At 37.2% G+C, this 18,884-nt stretch overlaps 1 pseudogene; it reads right to left on the bottom strand.

Annotated features, from left to right (window-relative positions):
• Positions 1-636: 636 nt before the first annotated feature.
• LOC119877661 overlaps positions 637-18,884 on the bottom strand; it is a 34,172-nt pseudogene continuing 15,924 nt past the window's right edge.

Here is an 18,884-nt window from a genome sequence, read left to right as displayed (position 1 = left end):
AATAATTATGAAATATTTACGCCATCTCTAAGGGAATGGCTGGAACATAAACAAAGTACCCTATTAGAAAGAGCTTCAAAAAATAAAAAAAAAAAGAAGAAAAGAAAGAGCTTCAAAGAGCACTTTTATTGTTGCAATTAATTTACTTTCTGAAACTCTGAAGAAAGTACAAATCTATTGTAGAAGTCTGTGGTCCTTCACGAATCAGAGTCAGAAATTATATTACTTTTCATAATTATCAATAGTAACAAAACCATGTGAGACATTAAAATAGACATGCTTTTAGTTTGGATGCAACTGAAAAAAAGTGCAACTCACAGAAGTTGTACTTTTCTTAAGCAAGACAGCATAGAAGTTCAAGTTAAATATTAAATTTCCATTTCTAATCAAAATATTAGGAGATTTTAATAGACGGTGAAACCAGCATGGCAAGTGTTATAATTTGATATCACTTCCAATAACACTATGATCAGAAACTCATTTATTCTATATGAAAACTATTAAAATTTTGCTGACTTTATTTCAGTATTTATTTATTTATTTATTTATTTATTTATTTATTTATTTATTTATTTTTAGCGCAGCTGTGTGAACAAGCAGTAAAGAAAGGCAGTATGGTATTATAGTTAAGGGTGGTTAGTCAGCTGTCCTGAGTTCAAATCCAGGTTCTGTGCCATCTGAATAACCTTGAGCAAACTGGCTCATCTCTATTTGCAGCTGTTTTTAAAATGAGAAGAACAATACTTACTTCATAAGATAAAAAGTTTGAAGGAATAGTTTGAAGGGCTCATAGTTTCAAAGGAGAAGTGGGCACAAACATCCAATTCTGGTCTCATTTACTCTCATTTATCTACTCTTTTTTTTTTTTTGTCTTTGAGCAGCAGCCCAAGGAAGAAAAAAATCAGAACACACATTTCTGGCTGAATTTCAACTTCTTCCTCTCTTCATCCACCAGTGTTCTTGATCCACTGAAAGGAAACTTGAGGAATTCGAAAAATCTTATTTTCCATGTCAGAAGCTATTACATCATCCTCCTTACAATAACATGTCTTAATCTTCTCCAGGTTTGATGAATTCTTGGGCCAACTAGAATAAATGTCATATACTTGAAGAGCCAGAAAAGAATGTGTATTTAAATTTTCAAAGCATCACCTCCTTCACAACAGTATTAAAAAAAAAAAAAAAAAAAAGGAAAAGCTGAGTGATTGTGCCAAAAGGACAGGAGGGAACATTTCTATGCTTCTGAAAGGATACCCAGCAAGCAATGGTTAAAAAATTATGTTATCTGGACCAAAGCCCTTGCCAAGCCAATCTTGACAGATACAGTAAATCTGTCCATATTAGATGTGTCAGTCTCAGTTGCTTTAATAGTTAGGGTGCCTCAGTCCTCCTCCAGCCACAGTAGAGGAAGTGCTGAGTAATCATCGATAGAGAGGTGATTTAACAGTTAGTGAGGTTCCTTGGGATGTGCCCATAAGGATCTCCTTCAATTCCTCACAGTTTCCTCTCATATCCTGGAAAAATGTCTATAACTAAGTCACTTTTTAAAAGATTTTAAAATTAAATTCCACATTAGGTTATGTATTACAATGAGCTTTACTACTGTTCATGGAAAAATGACATCCAGTTACAAAACAACAACCTCATTGATTTAACCTCATATGGTCTTACATGATGGATAGAAGATTCATTTATACCAATACTTCCTTATTCTGTTTGAGGATTATCAAAGATTTACGAATTTGGTTTAGAAAATGTTGATCTCTAACTGCACTTTTTAAACACCTTCTAAAAACCGATTACCTCATTTTCAATTAATTAAACCAATTAAACCATTCAAAAGTGTTCATCTTAGTCATATATCAGTAGTTATCATACTTCAAGGAGCTAATTTTTGGCTATTGTATGTCTTCTGTTATATGCAGAACATTAAGCTCTGCTGTGTTGTTCTGTATATTAATTTTCATATTTAAAGGTAGAAGTATATGCATTATATTTTTAAATGTATTATAAAATTTAAATTGTGAAGTCAAGCCCTTAAAAATTTTATATTACATCACAGTAAAATGTTTATTTTGCCAATGGAGCAGTCCCACTATGACACTAAAAGCATTTAGCTTTTTGCCAAACCAGATCTTGTAAAGAATGCTAATATTGTCTCCAAGCTTCCTGGAATGCATAGGGTTTTTGCCTCTTTTCAGATGCAAGCAATAGCTTGTTAGGTATTATTCTTAGAAGAATGGTTCCTCCTGGTTTATTTTTTTAATCCCAGTTTTGGAGAGATAAAGGTGTATACTTACCCTCACATGCACTGAGTTATACCTTCACCAGATCACAACGTCTACGTAAGATCTGCATATCTGCAATTGTGTTATGATTCACCTGGAGAACCAGATACCACCTCCTCAACCCTCTGCACTTCTTCTGTGGGAATAAAAGTAAAGTGAGATGGTAAAGTGGCCAACGCTGAACACTTTAGTTGATCAAGTGACCCTGAACAGGTTAGAGTAGCAGAACAGAATACTGGATTAGCAGTGAAAGGAGCTATAAACCTAAATTATCTCAACAACAACATTTATTTCCTAGCTATGTGACTCAGTCAATTTGTTCTTATATCAGGTAAGAAAGCAAAATCATCACAGGTGACATACTGGAGCCAGCAGAGGGTACAATGTGAACACGTGGGAGGGCAATGATTCATCCGTAGAGGGATAGGCTTTAAAGTCTTTCTCAGAGGAGTTGACACTATGAAAGGCATGAGACTGAGCTGGATGATGAAGACGTTGCATCTCAGAAGATGCAAGGCTATTGTGAGGATTAAGAAGACACTCAAAACACCCTCAGTGCTTGGTGTGTTATGCTAATTCTTGCTCTCCTTGTTTGACAAGGCAGAGTTTGCCTTTAATCAATGAGCCGCCAACCCCTTCTTAGCACTCAAAAAAAGAGCCCCATAGAATCATGGGAGAGCATGGTCAGGACCAGCTTCATGGGCATACAACCTGTGCAGTTGCACACAGCCCCCACACAGAAGGGGCCTCAGCTTGGCCTCTCCTGTCATTGCCTTGAAATTCTCAGTACTTTTGAGCAAGGTAACCCGCATTTTTATTTTGCACCAGGCCCCACAAATTATGTAGCCAGTTCTGACTATGGTAACAGAAAATCCAAATTTGTATTGATTAGACTGATTCACATCCTGGTTTTCTTCCTAGCTTCATGAATTTCTTGAGTTTCTTTTTCTATAGCTTTAAAAATGGCAATATCACCAAAGTCTATTCATTTGGGAGGATCAAATGAATTATGATTGTAAAACCAATGTTTGTTTTGTAAGTTATTATAGAAACAGGGAGGACAGTCGCTCAGCTACTGAGACCCTTGTGTTTAAAGAAGTTACTATTTGTAATTATTTTAAAAATCTGGAAATTAGTACATACATACCCCTGCTCTTTCTTCTCTTCTTTTCTTTTTTTTTTTTATTTTATTTTATTTATTCATTCATGACAGACACAGAGAGAGAGAGAGGCAGAGACACAGGCAGAAGGAGAAGCAGGCGCCATGCAGGGAGCCTGATGTGGGATTCGATCTTGGGACTCCGGGATCACACCCCGAGCCGAAGGCAGACGCCCAACCACTGAGTCACCCAGGCGCCCCTCTTCTCTTCTTTTATGTTTGTCCCTTCTTTCCTTTGCAATTGATCTCATACTATGTGTCCGATATGGGACTTAATGCTACAAATGCAGGTTCAAGAAGATAGAAGTTAATTTGGAAGAAAGGAGCATTCTAGAAAAAAGAGATAACTGATGAGAAGTGTGAATTTATATTGACAGTGCAGAAAGGGTGAGAGACCGAACCAGGATAGAGACTGCAGAAATGGAAAATAAAAAGAAAAGCCAGATTTACAAAATGTCTAGGAAGTATTGGCAGAAATTAGTTATTAGTTGTACAGTGGTAGAGGGGTACTACACACACAATTCTGACACAAAATACAGAGCTAAGGTTCCCACACCAAGCAATTATCCAACTCTGAACCACCAACTTGGTGCCATATAATTTAATTCTAATAATTTAATTCAACAACCCAGTGTTAGTGCAGATCCCACGGGTAAAGGGCTCAGTCCTACAAGACTGCCTTCCACTTCAGACATCAGTCACAAGACCGACCAAGCATCCTTAACTCCTGACTAGCTATAAATCAGGGGTTCCCATGAACCCCTCCCCATGTTAGATAATTTGCTAGGAAAGCCCACAGAACCCAGGAAGACAGTTTACTTACTATTACCAGTTTATTAAAAATGATACAACTCAGAAACAGCCAAATGGAAGAGATGCACAGGTAAGTTTGGGGAGAAGGGACACACAGCTTCTAGACCTTTTCTGAACACTTCCACTTTTACAGCACCATGATGTGTTCACCAGACCAGAGCTCTCTGAACCCCATTGTTTAGGGTATTTATGGAAGTTTCATCACCTGGGCATGATTGATTAGATCAACAGCCATTCGTGATTAACTCCATCTCCAGGTCCTCTCCCCTCATGGAGGTGGGCAGGGTAGAGATGAAAGCCCCAACCCTCCAATCGTCTGGTTGGTTCCTCTGTCAACCTGCCCCCATCCTGAAGCTACCTAGAAGCCCACCAAGAGTCCACCTCACTAGCATACTAGGGGTGGATGAAATGGGTTTGTTATGAATAACAGATTCTCCTCTCACCTTTATGATTCAGGAAATTCCAAGAGTATTGGGAGCTCTGTATTAGGAACCAGAGAAGATGACCAAATATGCATTTCTTATTACATTGCAGTCCCATGGTGGTGGGGGCGGAAGGAGAATATTTCTGTTCCATCTTACCTCTTTCACTCCTTAGTGCCAATAAACAAAATAGACTTTCCCAAACTATTCAGTTTAGCTAAGTTACTTTTCCTCCTCAGGTTGTACTTAAGAAAGTCTATGATGTATCATCTATGATTACTGCAAATTTATATATCTATAGTCACATTACTGTTTGATTTCAAAACAGATATATTGAAATCCCACCATAATTTTGGTTGTTCACAGACAGCTGTAGACATGATGGTGGTCAGGCATGTCCTCTTGTCAAAAAGCCACTTACCATTACCATGATATATCACATATAAGGCATATAGACATCTTCTCTCTCAGATCAATTTCAAGGCTTCCACTGTGAAATCACAGAAATTCAGGGTTGTAAAGCACCTTAATGGTTACAGAACCGGAATACTTGAGACACTCTGTGGCTTAGGTTTTATCTACACATTTCATAAGATCAAGAAACTAGAGAGCAAGGACCACCTGCTTTGATAAGTTTAACTCCTGGTTCTGAGAAAAAACAATTTTTTTGAGAAGCTGGGAACAATAATATATGACTACTATTTCAAGGCCCCATGAACTTTCAAATTCACTTTCCTATTTTGTCAAACAACTGTCAAATCAAGGTTGATTTTTTTTCCCTCCTCATTTAAATGTCTCTCATGCTTTCTGATATAAGAATTGTGCTTAAATGAAATTAGGTCACCGTTTGCTTTTATTTTGCCTAGGCTTTTGACAGAAAAGAATAATGTAGCCTAAAAGGAATATAAACTGGTGTGAATGAGGGAAGGAGGGACACATGAGTCATAGGGAATAAGGCTGTCCTCTCAGAAACAATGAGAATGATTGCTATATATTTGACAGATGAGAAACTTACCCATTATCTCATTAAATTTCATTTTCAATATTGAGCACATTCAGGGCAAGGATGATAAAATATTTTAAAGCTCTAACTTCAGCTGTACAATCACTATAGTTAAAAATTATTCAATAAACCATAATTCATCAATTATGTACAGGACACAAAGCCCTCATTTTGCCTCCTGAAAATGATTGCTTAGAATGTTCCTTAAGAGCCCAAAGGAATATTACAATGTAGAGAGTATATGAACTTGTTCAACCTAGAAAACACACACACACACAGACAAACACACACACATTTCACTCATATACACACATCCACTCTACCAAATTTATAGTTTTTACCATTTGGGAAGGGAAAAGGCTTCACAGTGAAACAAAAGGAAAATGACAAGTCATTTTGGTATTTCATAAGCTCATCATACATTTCTGATGTAAGTATATGATTATAAATGCAAAGTGTCTTTCTAATATGTCATACCAGATATGCTGTAAGTTCTGAAACGAGATCAAATGATGCCTAATGGCTGCATAAAAATCATGACCAAATAAATGGGACAACAGCCAAAGAGCAGACTCCTGTGAATAAAAAATAGTTAAATACCACCTATTTAGCTTAATGTACTATTACATTTTACTTGTTTTCCAAAATATTGCATCATTCAATGAATACGTGAAGTCCTACTACGTGCCGAATGGTTTATTCCGTTGGTAGCAACTTATTGGTCGCAAAGAGGTGCTGAAATCAAATCTCCCTCTAAGAGATTTTTTCTCATTCACTGCTGATCTTGGGCTCCTTGTTGTTGTTGTTGAAACTGATCAATGTTCACCACATTCAGTAATATTTTCCAGACTTGCAGACAAATTAATTCATAGCATATGCATTCACTTCCCCTTGAAAACACAATTTTTACAGTTTTTGTTTCCAGAGAATACAGAGCAAGTTTATTTTTCAGAAGAATTAATGAAATAAGAAAACAGTTGCTTCATTGAGTAGTCTAGCCTCAAAGCCACGGATAATCTAGAGGACAACTTCAGTGACGTACTTCATTTTCCACAGGGGCCTGTTCCAATTAAAAGGAATCTAGTCTTCCATAAAGCTCTCTTTTTCCAGTTACCACACACTTAATGAGAACTCCACTACCTGCTCTTGCCTGATCAAATAGGCTTTTAGGACAAATTCCTCCGTCTCGCTATTTGAAATGTTGACTTTGTAATGATTTTTTGTATAAATATTTCAAGACAATCGTCTATTTCTTTGTATCTATTCTACTATCACTTACTGGAAAGGGAGGAAATTATTGTAAGAATATAATTTTCTAATTTCCATTTATTGTTCTCTGCAAGAATCTGGAGTTTTGTTGTTATGTTTGTCCATCTGCCTGGTCTTCACTTGAGGGCAAAGGGTGATATTTATAGTTTATATTGCACTACAACTAAAATATATTTTCAAATCACAATTCATTTGTTTACTTACTCTTCTAGAGATTACACAGATTTGTTTAGCAGTGTTATATTACACCAGTCTACCAGTATTAACATAGACAGTAGTGATTTTATAATATGTCAAATAGCTAATTGACAAGGGTTTCATAAGACTGACACTGTAAAATTGGATTTCTTTAAATATTAGTCTACAGAGATAGCTAGTGAAATTAGACTGGACATATACTAACTAGTGTGAAAGGCTCAGTAAAAGGATCTTATTAACTTTCTTTCTTCCTCAATTATTCAATGTTTTATCAAGTAATTTGATTACAGTACCTATTTCTAAAGGAGAGCAATTAATATCTGCCTCAATTTGACTTGATTTCTTCAACAACTACTCACCCAATTTTCCACAGTCAACAACAACCTGAAGTGGACTCAGATCTGTTTAATTCCAGAGCTTGGACTTTTCACATCCAGCGAATTATATCAATGCCTTGTCCCCCCCCCCCCACCCACACCTGCTTCTTTTGTATTTTATTCATAAGTGAGTAGTAACCTGACCTACCAAGGTAATCAAGTCAGAAATCCAGAAGTCATCTGAGATTGCTTCCTCTTCCTCAGAAACCATTTATAATTAGTCCTTAAGATCACTAGAATTTACCTTTTTGACATTCCTGATACCTGAATTTTCATTTCCATTTCTACTTCACCTGTCTTAAATTCCTTATCTTTCTCCCAATTAAAGTTTTCTCACCTACCCTCCATCCTCAAATCTCCATGTCTTAGACACATTTTCTATAAGGAAAAACTAACTTCACACACTCTCCCACCACCATAAAATTTTTGAGTGACATCTGACAAGATAAAGTTCAAATTCATTAGTATGCTATATATCATTCTCTGTGACCCTACCTGTCTCCCTCTTGCCCTTCCTGACATACCATTCCCTATAATTTATCCACTAGTCAAATGAAGCCACCCACTCTGCCCTAACTATGTTAAAGATTTTTATGTTTCTGCAACTTTGTTCAACGTCTCCATGCTATTTTATATGGCTTCAGGATGGGGTGTGACACAACTATAGTCAAATTTAGTACTTCTATTACTTTACAAGATTAACATCTTTCACAAAGTTTTAACATCTTTAATAGCAAGAAGTTTAGCACATTCATATTTGTAGTGGTCTTATATGTAATTCTTAGACAGTAGGCACAGTCATATGCATAACTGTTTATATGGTGGGCCCCATTTAGTAAACAGAACCAGATTTGTATTTGTCATATAATAGACTGTACTGCAGGAGACACAATCATAGTTGCAACTGTCATCTACTGGGCACTTAAATGCAGACATAGTAAACTGAATTTTTAAAAGCCGTATGTATATATTAATTCATATAAAGATATAAGTTAAATTTTAATGTTTTCCAGCATAATGCACTTTCATCAACTAATATCATAATTGGTGTTTTCTCTTAGTGATTTTATCCAATATTTTCGGATTCTTGAGAGTGTTTGCGATAAACTTATCATTTTTCAGACAACCCTGTCATTAAAAAGATCTCCATTATACTGTTTATTGCTTTCATGAGATTCTATACCTAATTCAGATTTTGTCATGTTTGCTTTAGTGTATTTTTTACAGCTTTATTGAGGTATAATAGGTATATTTTTAAAATGCATGCATATTTATATATTTAATATATATAATTTGATGAGTTTAGACGTAAACATACACCCAAGGTATCAATGTATCCACCACCTCCCAAAGTTACCTTATGTTCCTTTGTTTTTGTTTTGCTTTGTTTTGTTTTGTTTTTGTGTGCTAACAACACTCAACATGAGATCTGAACATGAGGGTACACTTAATAAATTTTCAAGTGCACAATATTGTATTATTAACTATAGGCACCATGTTGAACAGTGACCTCTAGAACTTATACTGTGTAACTTTTTTTATGTAACTATAACTTTATACCCAATGGATAAGAACTCCCCATTTTCCTCTCCCTTCATATCCTGGCAACCTTCATTCAATGTTCTGCTTTTAGAAGTTTGACTATTTTAAACATTTCATATTAGCAGACTCATGCGGTATTTGTTCTTCTGTAACTGACATGTCTCTCACCGTAATTCTAAATTGGAACCCTGTACACTGTTGTTGGGAATGCAAAATGGTGCAGCCACTACAGAAAATAGTATGGAGGGTCCTCAAAAATTAAAACTAGAACTACTATATCATATAGCAATTCTACTTCTGAGCAAATATTCAAAAAAATTGAAATTGTGATCTCAAAGGGATACCTGCATGTCCATGTTCATTGCAGCATTATTAATAGAGGCCAAGTTATGAAAAAAAAAACAAATATTCATTGAGAGATAAATGGATAAAAAAATGTGATACATACATACAATAAAATACTATTCAGCCTTAAAAAAAAAGAAAGGAATCTTGACATTTGCAACAACATTGATGAACTTGGTAGACATTATGTTTCAGTGTATTTTTAAAATCGGCAGATTTGACACTATGTTGCCCATTGCAATTATATTGAATTCTAGGTACTGAAGAACTACTTGGCACAGTGGTATTGCTCTAAACACTCATGCATTCCAAACAATAGTTTTGAACACCCTCTATTTACTTGCCAAGCATCATGGGGGCAGATGATGTTTTGGTTCTCAAATTTCTTACAGTATATCATAAGTTAGGGAAGAAATAGAACAGTTTGGCATTAGTGAAACCCCATAAATGTGGGAGGTTGATATACCAAGATTTAAACCTTGGTTTTCACTTTCTAACTTCCAGACCTTGAACAAGTTATAGCATGTCAGTGAAAATCTCAGTCCCTCCATCTGTAATCTGGGGTAAATTGTAAAGTTATAGTAAGAGCATATGTCTGTGAAAGCATTTTGCATTGTGCCTGGCTTTCAGTAAGGAATCAGTAAGAAGGTAACATTACAATGCCAGTACCTACAAGTAGTCACATGGTCAAGGGAGGGAAAAGAAGGCTTTAGGGAAGAAGTGTCATAGGAGGTTAGATTTGGAATATTAATGGAGTTTTCTAAGCAGACAAGGGAAAAAGAACACTCAAGTGGAGCAAAGCAATGTGAGCAGAAGCCTAGACACTCACATGAGTGGGGAGCAAATAACAGTTTGGCATGGCCAGCATCTCTGTCAGCAAACTGGCTAAGCTGTAGCACCTTATTGTTGGCCATTTATATGTGTCACTTAATGAAAAGTAGATATGGTTTATGAATAATTCAGGAAGTTGACAGTAATCTTTGTGTAATCCCCAAACCTCAAACACATATCCCTGCACTGCTATCATTTTAAGACATGCCACCTGGTATGGTGCTCTGTGTCATTTTAGCTAATAAATCCTTTAGAGTTCTAACTTGCTTGGTTTATTTTTCTATTTCTTTCTCAGAGTCTCTAGTCTTATCCTCTCAAAAAAGTTCTCCACCGCAACCAGAGAGGCCCAAAACTCTAAATCACAAACCCTGAAATGTTGACCACACTATTTAAAACCCTTTAATGGTTTCCTATGACTTCAAAAAACTGAAATCCAAACTTCTTAGTATGGAAAAAATGTCCTCCATTGTATATTCTTCACATCCTCTCTGATTGTAATACTTTTAACCTGCTCCTGCTTTTGCACTTCCCCATAAAGAAATACCAAACTGCTTAAGATTCCCTGTAAGGGGAACTTGGGGGGTCCAGTCAGTTAAGTGTCTGCCTTTGGCTCAGATCGTGATCCTGGATTCCGGGACCTAGCCTGACATCAGGATCCCCACTCAGCGGGGAGTCTACTTCTCCCTCTCCCCTTCCTCCTGCTCATGCTTTCTCTCAAATAAATAAATAAAATCTTCTTTAAAAAAAATATTCCCCATATACATCAGGCTCTTTCAAACTGTTCATTTTCTCTTCCTTCCCATGTGCTTTGAATACCCTTTTCCCCTTCACTGTCAGCCTTCATTCTCCAAGACATGTTCAGATGTCTTTTCCTTCTCTGATTGATCTGGATTGAGCTCACCAACTTTGTGCTGCCTTAGAACTTGTGTCCAAGTTACTCGTTTTCTTATCTGTCCCACTAGAACACAACTTTCCTGAAAGATTGTGTGTCTTAATCATTTATTAATAATCCCAGTACAACTACTGCTATATGGTACCTAATCATTATGTCTGTTCAATGAAAGGTAATTTGGAATGTAAACAATCATTCCAGCATAGTAGTCCCCAGATGGTCATGTTATTACTGATTTATAGCCTTTTAACATATACATTAAAGCTGCTTCCAGGTCTCTGGCTCTGTCCTATTCAAGCTGACATGGGATAGGATAATTGGACCTACTTGTTGGTTTGGATTTTATTGATTACAGTTAATGGAAGGTGTAGAAAAACATTAATTTGTTTATAATTAGTCATACCATTATGAAACATTTCAACAACTAACATTTTTCACACACATTAAAATGCTTACCATATGCCAGACCTAGAGGCCTTAGGGAACTTCCTGAGGTAAAGAGCCATGCCTGGTAACTGATATTGTACTTTTCTTCTGATGATATCATTTATTTTGAAGAGACATAATGTGGTTAGTTCTAAGGTCTCCCCTTTGCGTTTGCACCTCATTATCTGCTGAGAAGGCAAAAGCCCAGTGCTCCTATCACAACTTGGCCTGTGATCCCAAAGTCAAGCTAGGAATCTGTTGATAGATATGGACAGTTGCCCATCCAGAAACTATAAGCTTGGCACCAAATATTATACAAAGAAGCCAACAGTTTTGCCTCATCATCAGTTTTGCCTTTAGGGCTCTAGCAACTCTATTTTTACCTCCATTTTTACTCCATTTGTGTAGGTGATGAGCTGCTGCCACCAAATCAATCCAATATTATTCATACCACTCTTTCTCATCATGGTCAGAGTTGTTCCTCATTTCTGCCCAACCACTTTCCAGGGAACAGCATGCTTAGAGTTCAGGTGTATTGAGTCTCTTTGGATTTCAAATAATCTTCTGAAAATTACCTGAGTTTTTCTTTTCTTGCTGTCTTAGCACTTCCGTGTGTGTGTGTGTGTGTGTGTGTGTGTGTGTGTAGTGTGTGTGAAGATACTGTATATTTCTGAGCATATTTTTTTAAGGATTTTATTTTATTTATTCATGAGTGACACACAGAAAGAGGCAGAGACATAGGCAGAGGGAGAAGCAGGCTCCATGCAGGGAGCCTCTTGCGGACTGCATCCCCGGATTCCAGGATCAAGACCTGGGCCAAAGGCAGATGCTCAACCACTGAGCCACCCAAGCGTCCTTATTTCTGAGCATAATTAAGACCACTACTAGTGTGTTTCCTATGAGCATCTCTTTGCTGAGAAAAGTATTATCAGAAATGGCATCTATTCCAGAAAGCAGAGGGTACTTATCTTCTGAATTTAAGTGTAGGCCAATATACCCTCTTGGTTTGTTTTTTTCTCCTTAAGATAGAGGAAGATAAGGGAATAGTATCCCTACAGGAATCTCCTGATAATTCTTTCATCTTCAAATGAATGGTCCATCAACCTACCAGCTGGGGATTTCCTCAGATTGGCCAATAGTCAGATTCTACCTCTAGATACAGATTTATTCAGATAGCTTCCCCTGGAGGTATTCAATATTATAAACATTATGTCATTTATAATCAAAATAACCTTAACTTTTCTTTGTAATAATTTGCAAGAGAATGCTTGCTTTGAAATAAAAACAAACTCGGTTTAAATCCCAGATCTGCACTGATATTTATTAACATGGAAATAATATTACTAACATCAAATTCCCTCAAGAATTAATGACAAATGTTTCAAATAGTACTAGGAACATAGAAATATGTTTCACGGTTGTCTATAAAATGTTTTTCCTCTGTGCCTCGGTGAGTCAGTTGGTTATGTATCTGACTCTTGATTTTAGCTTAGGTCATGATCTCAGGGTTGTGAGTTTGAGCCCTGCTTCTCCCTTTCCCTCTGCCTCTCTCACCCTTAAAAAAGGTGGGGTTTTTTTTTTTTCTGGAAAATGGAACATGAAGGGAATCTTTATTTTTTAAAGTCAGAAAGCATAAAAGCAAATGAGATTTAGTTCACTAACTCCAAAAGGATCTCCGAATCTTAAATATCCTAGAGATTCTAAGCAATTTAAGATCCTGCAAGTCACCCTATGTGGTCTCCCCAGTCCCAGACTAGGTGCGCATGTTGTCAGGAGTCTGATGCAAGTGGTGGGGAACAGACTCTGGAGCTAAGTCACCACTGACAGCCATTTGATCTTGCTCAAAGAACTTCACCTTCACCTTTAGTTTCCTTATCTCTAAAATAGTTTCTGCCTCACGGTTTGTTAAGAAGATTTAAAGAGTTAATACATGGGGCACCTGGGTGAGTCAGTGGTTGAGGATCTGCCTTCTGCTCAGGTCATGATCCCAGGGTCCTGGGATTGAGTCCTGCATCCGGCTCCCCATAGGGAGCCTGTTCGTCCCTCTGCCTGTGTCTCTGCCTCTCTCTGTGTCTCTCATGAATAAGTAAATAAAATCTAAAAAAAAAAAAAAAAAGAATTGATACATTAAAGCATGCCTGGAACATGGAAAGCTCTTAATACAATGTTAAATACTATGGTTATAGTCAAATTAGACCAGTAAGGCAGAATGAGGAACAGGGAAGTAAAAAAATAGAAATGTCATACCAATCCATTCTCTCTAGCCCTGAAAGAGTTTACTCTGGCCTGAGCATCAATCTTTAATTTTATGTGATTCTTAAGAATGGTTATGCATTTTCTACATGCTGAAAGTTCACTAGCTCATACATCATGTAACCTCTCTTCCCAAGTGGTTTCTCTTGTTCAGCCCCTCTTCCCAGCTGTTTTTCATGCATAAGGCACACATCTTTCACTGGAAATCTCTAGCACATGCATATTCAATACTAACTGGGCTCAGAATTTAACTCTTTATTCCTTTGGTATTTTCCCCTTGCCTAATGTTTAATCATGCTGACTTAAATATAAAAACCTACAGGGATATTTCTAGTCTGTTTTCACATTTGCCTTTTGATATATTTTAGATGCTTTATTTCAAACATTTTTGATGAACAAAAATTCCAAGAGTTTAGATATTCTATTACACCCCATTCAAATCATCCCTAAATCCAAAAGATGTGCAAATCTTTTTTTTTTTTAAGATTTTATTTATTTATTCATGAGAGACACAGAGAGAGGCAGAGACACAGGCAGAGGGAGATGCCGGCTCCCTGTGGAGAGCCTGATGAGGGACTCAATCCCTGGACCCCACAATCACACCCTGAGCAGAAGGCAGACACTCAACCACTAAGCCACCCAGGTGCCCCAAAAAAGATGTGTGATTCTTAAACCATCATTCTAAAAGAAAGGAAAACAGAGATCAGTACAAAGAAAAAAGTCAGAAACAAATATTGGCGCAAGTGCTTATTCTAAATAAGTTCTGCTTACATTCCTTGTAAAATTATGGTTATCAGGAACCAGCAGATTTTGACTGATGGCTTTTATTCTATTTAAGTCCAAAAGAGCCTACTAAGTGTCACAAAAGTGCAGTTTTTTTCTTATTAAGTCAAGACATGATGTATTTGGAACAAATGTATCCTTATAATATAGCAGCTGACTTCAGTTTTATTTAAGGGAATCAATAGTTAGGCAAAATTTAAAAGAGCTGACCAGTACCAAGCAAGAAAAACTCAAAGACTAAATGCTCTCAAGAGCCCACTGCAGAGTAAGATTTGTTTTAAATGAATGTCATGTCTTGGTTCAGATTTCTCAGTTTGGGGTTCTATGACAGCTGATGATACTACTTCATCCTTTTTAAGTCCTCATTATATTTTTTAATCATCTCTCACACATTTTATTTTGACAAGTAAACTCTAGGTCCCCTGTGTCTTTTCAGAGAAGGTACTCTCAAGAAGGTTATGAGAAGGCTGGTTGGGAGGGCAAAACACTTCCTGATAAAAACTGTTTCTAAGAGATATAAATAGAAGCTTTTCCAGGACTGTAGTCTGATGCTATATTGGGAATCATGTAACATTTACAATATGCTTCCATGTGAGACAACCTTGTGCTAAAATGTTACTAAAAGAGACAGTACCTTTGGAGTTTACCATATGTGATATTCAAAAGCAGTGGTAAATCCAATCTGCTACCTTAATCCCCACTTGTTATTATAGTAAGGAGCCTCCCGGTTTTCTGCTGTGTCCAAGTAGCATGGTATTTTGCCCATTAGAAGTAGATAGTGGAAATTCCTCTCAAAATTCCATTTACTTCATCTGTAGCTACTAATAAAAATTTAAATTTTTAAAAATAGAGGATAAAATGTTACATTTGAGCTTTTTGAGTGGATGAATTACATTTAATTCAAAAAAGAGAAAAAGAATTCATTGAATATAACCATGCAATGACCTAAAAACAGTCATGAAGAGCTAATAAGAATGCCTAAAATTCCAAATGTGGACACTAATAATTACACATGACAGTTTAATAAACTATATGATAGTTTACTCACTGCTTTCCTAAGGAAACTTTACATTTCAGTATCTTAGGGGTTTTTTTTTTGGGCATTTTAAATTATGATTGACATTTTTGGCAATTCCTAGGAGGAAATCTTATAATTCTTATGAAAAACATATACGCATGATTAAAACGTTTGTGAAGGGACCCCTGGGTGGCTCAGCGGTTGACTATCTGCCTTAGGCTCAAGGCATGATCCAGGGGTCCTGGGATCAAGTTCCGCATCAGGCTCCCCATAGGGAGCTTGCTTCTCCCTCTGCCTATGCCTTTGTCTCTATTTCTGTGTCTCTCATGAATAAATAAATAAAATCTTTAAAATAAAATAAAATGCTTGTGAAACTTTGTAATTAAAATAGTCTTATGAGCTAGGGTATTGATGTCACTTTGGCCATATTTCCCTAACACTCAATTTTATCATATGTTTTGGAGTTACAGGTGTCCTTCTTAATTTGAAGATGAAGAAAAAAGTAGGAAAATGATGCCACATGTAATTCAGGGTATCAATGATAAACATAGGATTATAAACAAGATTCTTCTCAAAGACATCAAAGAGGTTACAAGATACCCCAGAATTTGTTGGAATAAGATCTAGAAGAAAACAAGAAGTCGGACATATAAGCAAAGGCACTCAAAGCATACTTACCCTACGAGTATAGTGGCCATTCCAGTTGAAAGGTTAAGCAGTGCTTTTGGTGGTCTTGTGGAACTGGGGAAACAGAAGTCAAAATCAAGAACTTTTTAAGAGAGGGGACATTAATAATTTACCCACTACAAAGAACTGTATCTATAAAATAATCTGGAAGTAAAAAAGCCCTCTCTTGAACATGCACCTAAACACTGCACCATCTGTTGGAGGGTCAAGGAGCTCAACACTTAAACTTCATTTAAAGTGGTTCTGGACTGGTAGGTAAAAAAGCAAAGGGAAATCCTCTATGAAAAATGATACCATATGAAAAGCATCAGAAAATTTTTCTGAACAATTTTTCTTACACTGTTTTCTTGTAAAAAGGATGTTCAAAACCCAGGCACTTAGCTACTTTCAAATATACAACACAGTATTATTAAGCATAGTCACTTCACTGTACATCCCATGACTTACTCATTTTATAATTGGGAATTTATATGTTTGGACCCATTTTACCCACCTCACCTATTCCCTCACATCCCCCTTCAGGCAACTACAAATCTGTCCTGTATATCTATAAGCTCATTTCTTTATTTTTTTTTTTTAGACTCTACATATAAGTAGAGTCATACAGTATTTATCTTATTCTGACATTTCATTTAGCATATAGTCCTCAAGTCCTAAGTTGTCCAAATACCAAGATATTATTTTTATGGCTGAATAATATTCTATTATACAAAATATTAGCTTCTTTATCCATTCACTCATCAATGTACATTTGTTATTTCCATGTCTTGGCCATTGTAAATAATGCATAATAAACCTGGGGGTGCATATATCTTTTTAAATTAAAAAAAGAAGCAAAACACAAAAAAGAAGCAAAACAAACAACATAACTTAATGGAATCATCAACCTCAAATGATAAAACAATTGTACTTAAAATGCCCACAAAAGTGAACACCAAGTTTAACATTTTGGGTAGGGGAGTAGAAAATATAAAACATGACATGGCAGAGAGCACACCTGGATGACTTAGTTCATTAAGTGTCCAGCTCTTGATTTCAGCTCAGATCATGATCTCAGGGTCATGAGATTGAGCCCCACACTGAGGTGGGGGGGGAGTCCATGCTCAGCATGGAGCCTGCTTAAGATTCTCTCTCTCCCTTTCCCTCTGACCTTCCCTCCCCTGCTCACATGCATGTGCTCTCTCTCTCTCTCTCAAAAAAAAAAAAAAAAAGTGACATGGCAGATATGAGACAAAACTGAATACAAATTCATTAACTGAAAAATGTAACATGAAATTTTATGAATTGGTAATAGGAATTAGCTATGATTGAAAAAGAATTAGTGAACTAAAGATAAGGCAGTCTTGCCTAACCAGAAAGCCCAGCCAAAGAACCCAGGCAACCATGGAGCCCCTTGTACAGCCATAGTTGGGCAGTGAACCAAACCAGCAGTCCTGTCCAACTACTAAGTATAGCTCCTGGCCCTACATAACCAAAGAGCCTGAACGATGACCCTGGGTAATGCAGAACCTAGTCTATGGCCCTGGCCCTGACTGCTAAACATAGCCTGTGGTCTCACCAAGGCAGGGAGCTCAACCAGTAACCTTGCCCAACTGCAGAGCATAGCCACTGACAAGGAAACATGGAAAGCAACTCTATCTGACCACAGAGCACTGTCTCTCTCTCCACTCAACCATGAGACACAGCTGGAGCCCCCTTTTGACCAGAGAGCCCAGCCAGCAACCTTGCCTTACAGTGGAGTCTTGCTAGTGGCTTACTGGATGGCAAAGTTCAACTTATAGCCCTGCCTAACTTCAGGACATAGCCTATGGCCTTGCCTGATCACAGGGAGGCTTCATCCAACTGTGAAGCTCTGCCTGAAGCCCTGAGTGTCCAGTCAGTAGCATCATCTGGTAGGGAAGCACAGCATGAAAACCCATGTGACCAGGAGCAATTGTTAAGCCTGGCCCGTAAACCTGTCCAGTTGTGGAGTCCAACCAGTGGTACCACTCTGCCAGGGAACACAGGCTGTGACCTTACCTGATCAGAAGTAATTGCAGAGTCCAGCTAGTGGCCCCACCTGATTGCAGAGTATAGACAGCAGCCTTGACCAGTAGGGGAGCCCACCCACTGGCACTGCTTGAACACAGAGTCCAGTCAGTTGCACTTCCATCCCAACCTCAGAACACGGGCAGTCGCCTTACCCAAATAAAAACCCCAATAGCAAGCCCTGCCTGCCCAAGGATAGTACCAGCTAACCTGTTCAGTAATCAAGCTGAGCTCACTGGTGAAGGTTTTCCCCTGCCAACGTGAACTTGTCAAGTCTGGAAGAAGAGACAACTTACTCAAACATGCAGATACCAAGGCGCAGAATCAAGGATCACAAAGAATCAAATAAACATGACACCACCGAAGAAAAGTAATAAAACTCCAATAATAGACCCTAAAAAATGCAGATCTATGAAATGTCTAAGACTTTAGAACAATCCTCTTAAAGAAGTTCAGTGAACACAGAGACAACTAAACAAAATTAGGAGACAAAATGCATGAACAAAATAAGAAGCTCAACAAAGAAACAGGAGCCATGAAACAAACAATA

Source organism: Canis lupus, chromosome 27 (assembly GCF_011100685.1).
Source record: "Canis lupus familiaris isolate Mischka breed German Shepherd chromosome 27, alternate assembly UU_Cfam_GSD_1.0, whole genome shotgun sequence".
Classification (NCBI taxonomy): domain Eukaryota; kingdom Metazoa; phylum Chordata; class Mammalia; order Carnivora; family Canidae; genus Canis; species Canis lupus.
Note: the sequence above shows the minus strand (reverse complement) of the source record. Positions and strands in the feature narration are given on the sequence as shown.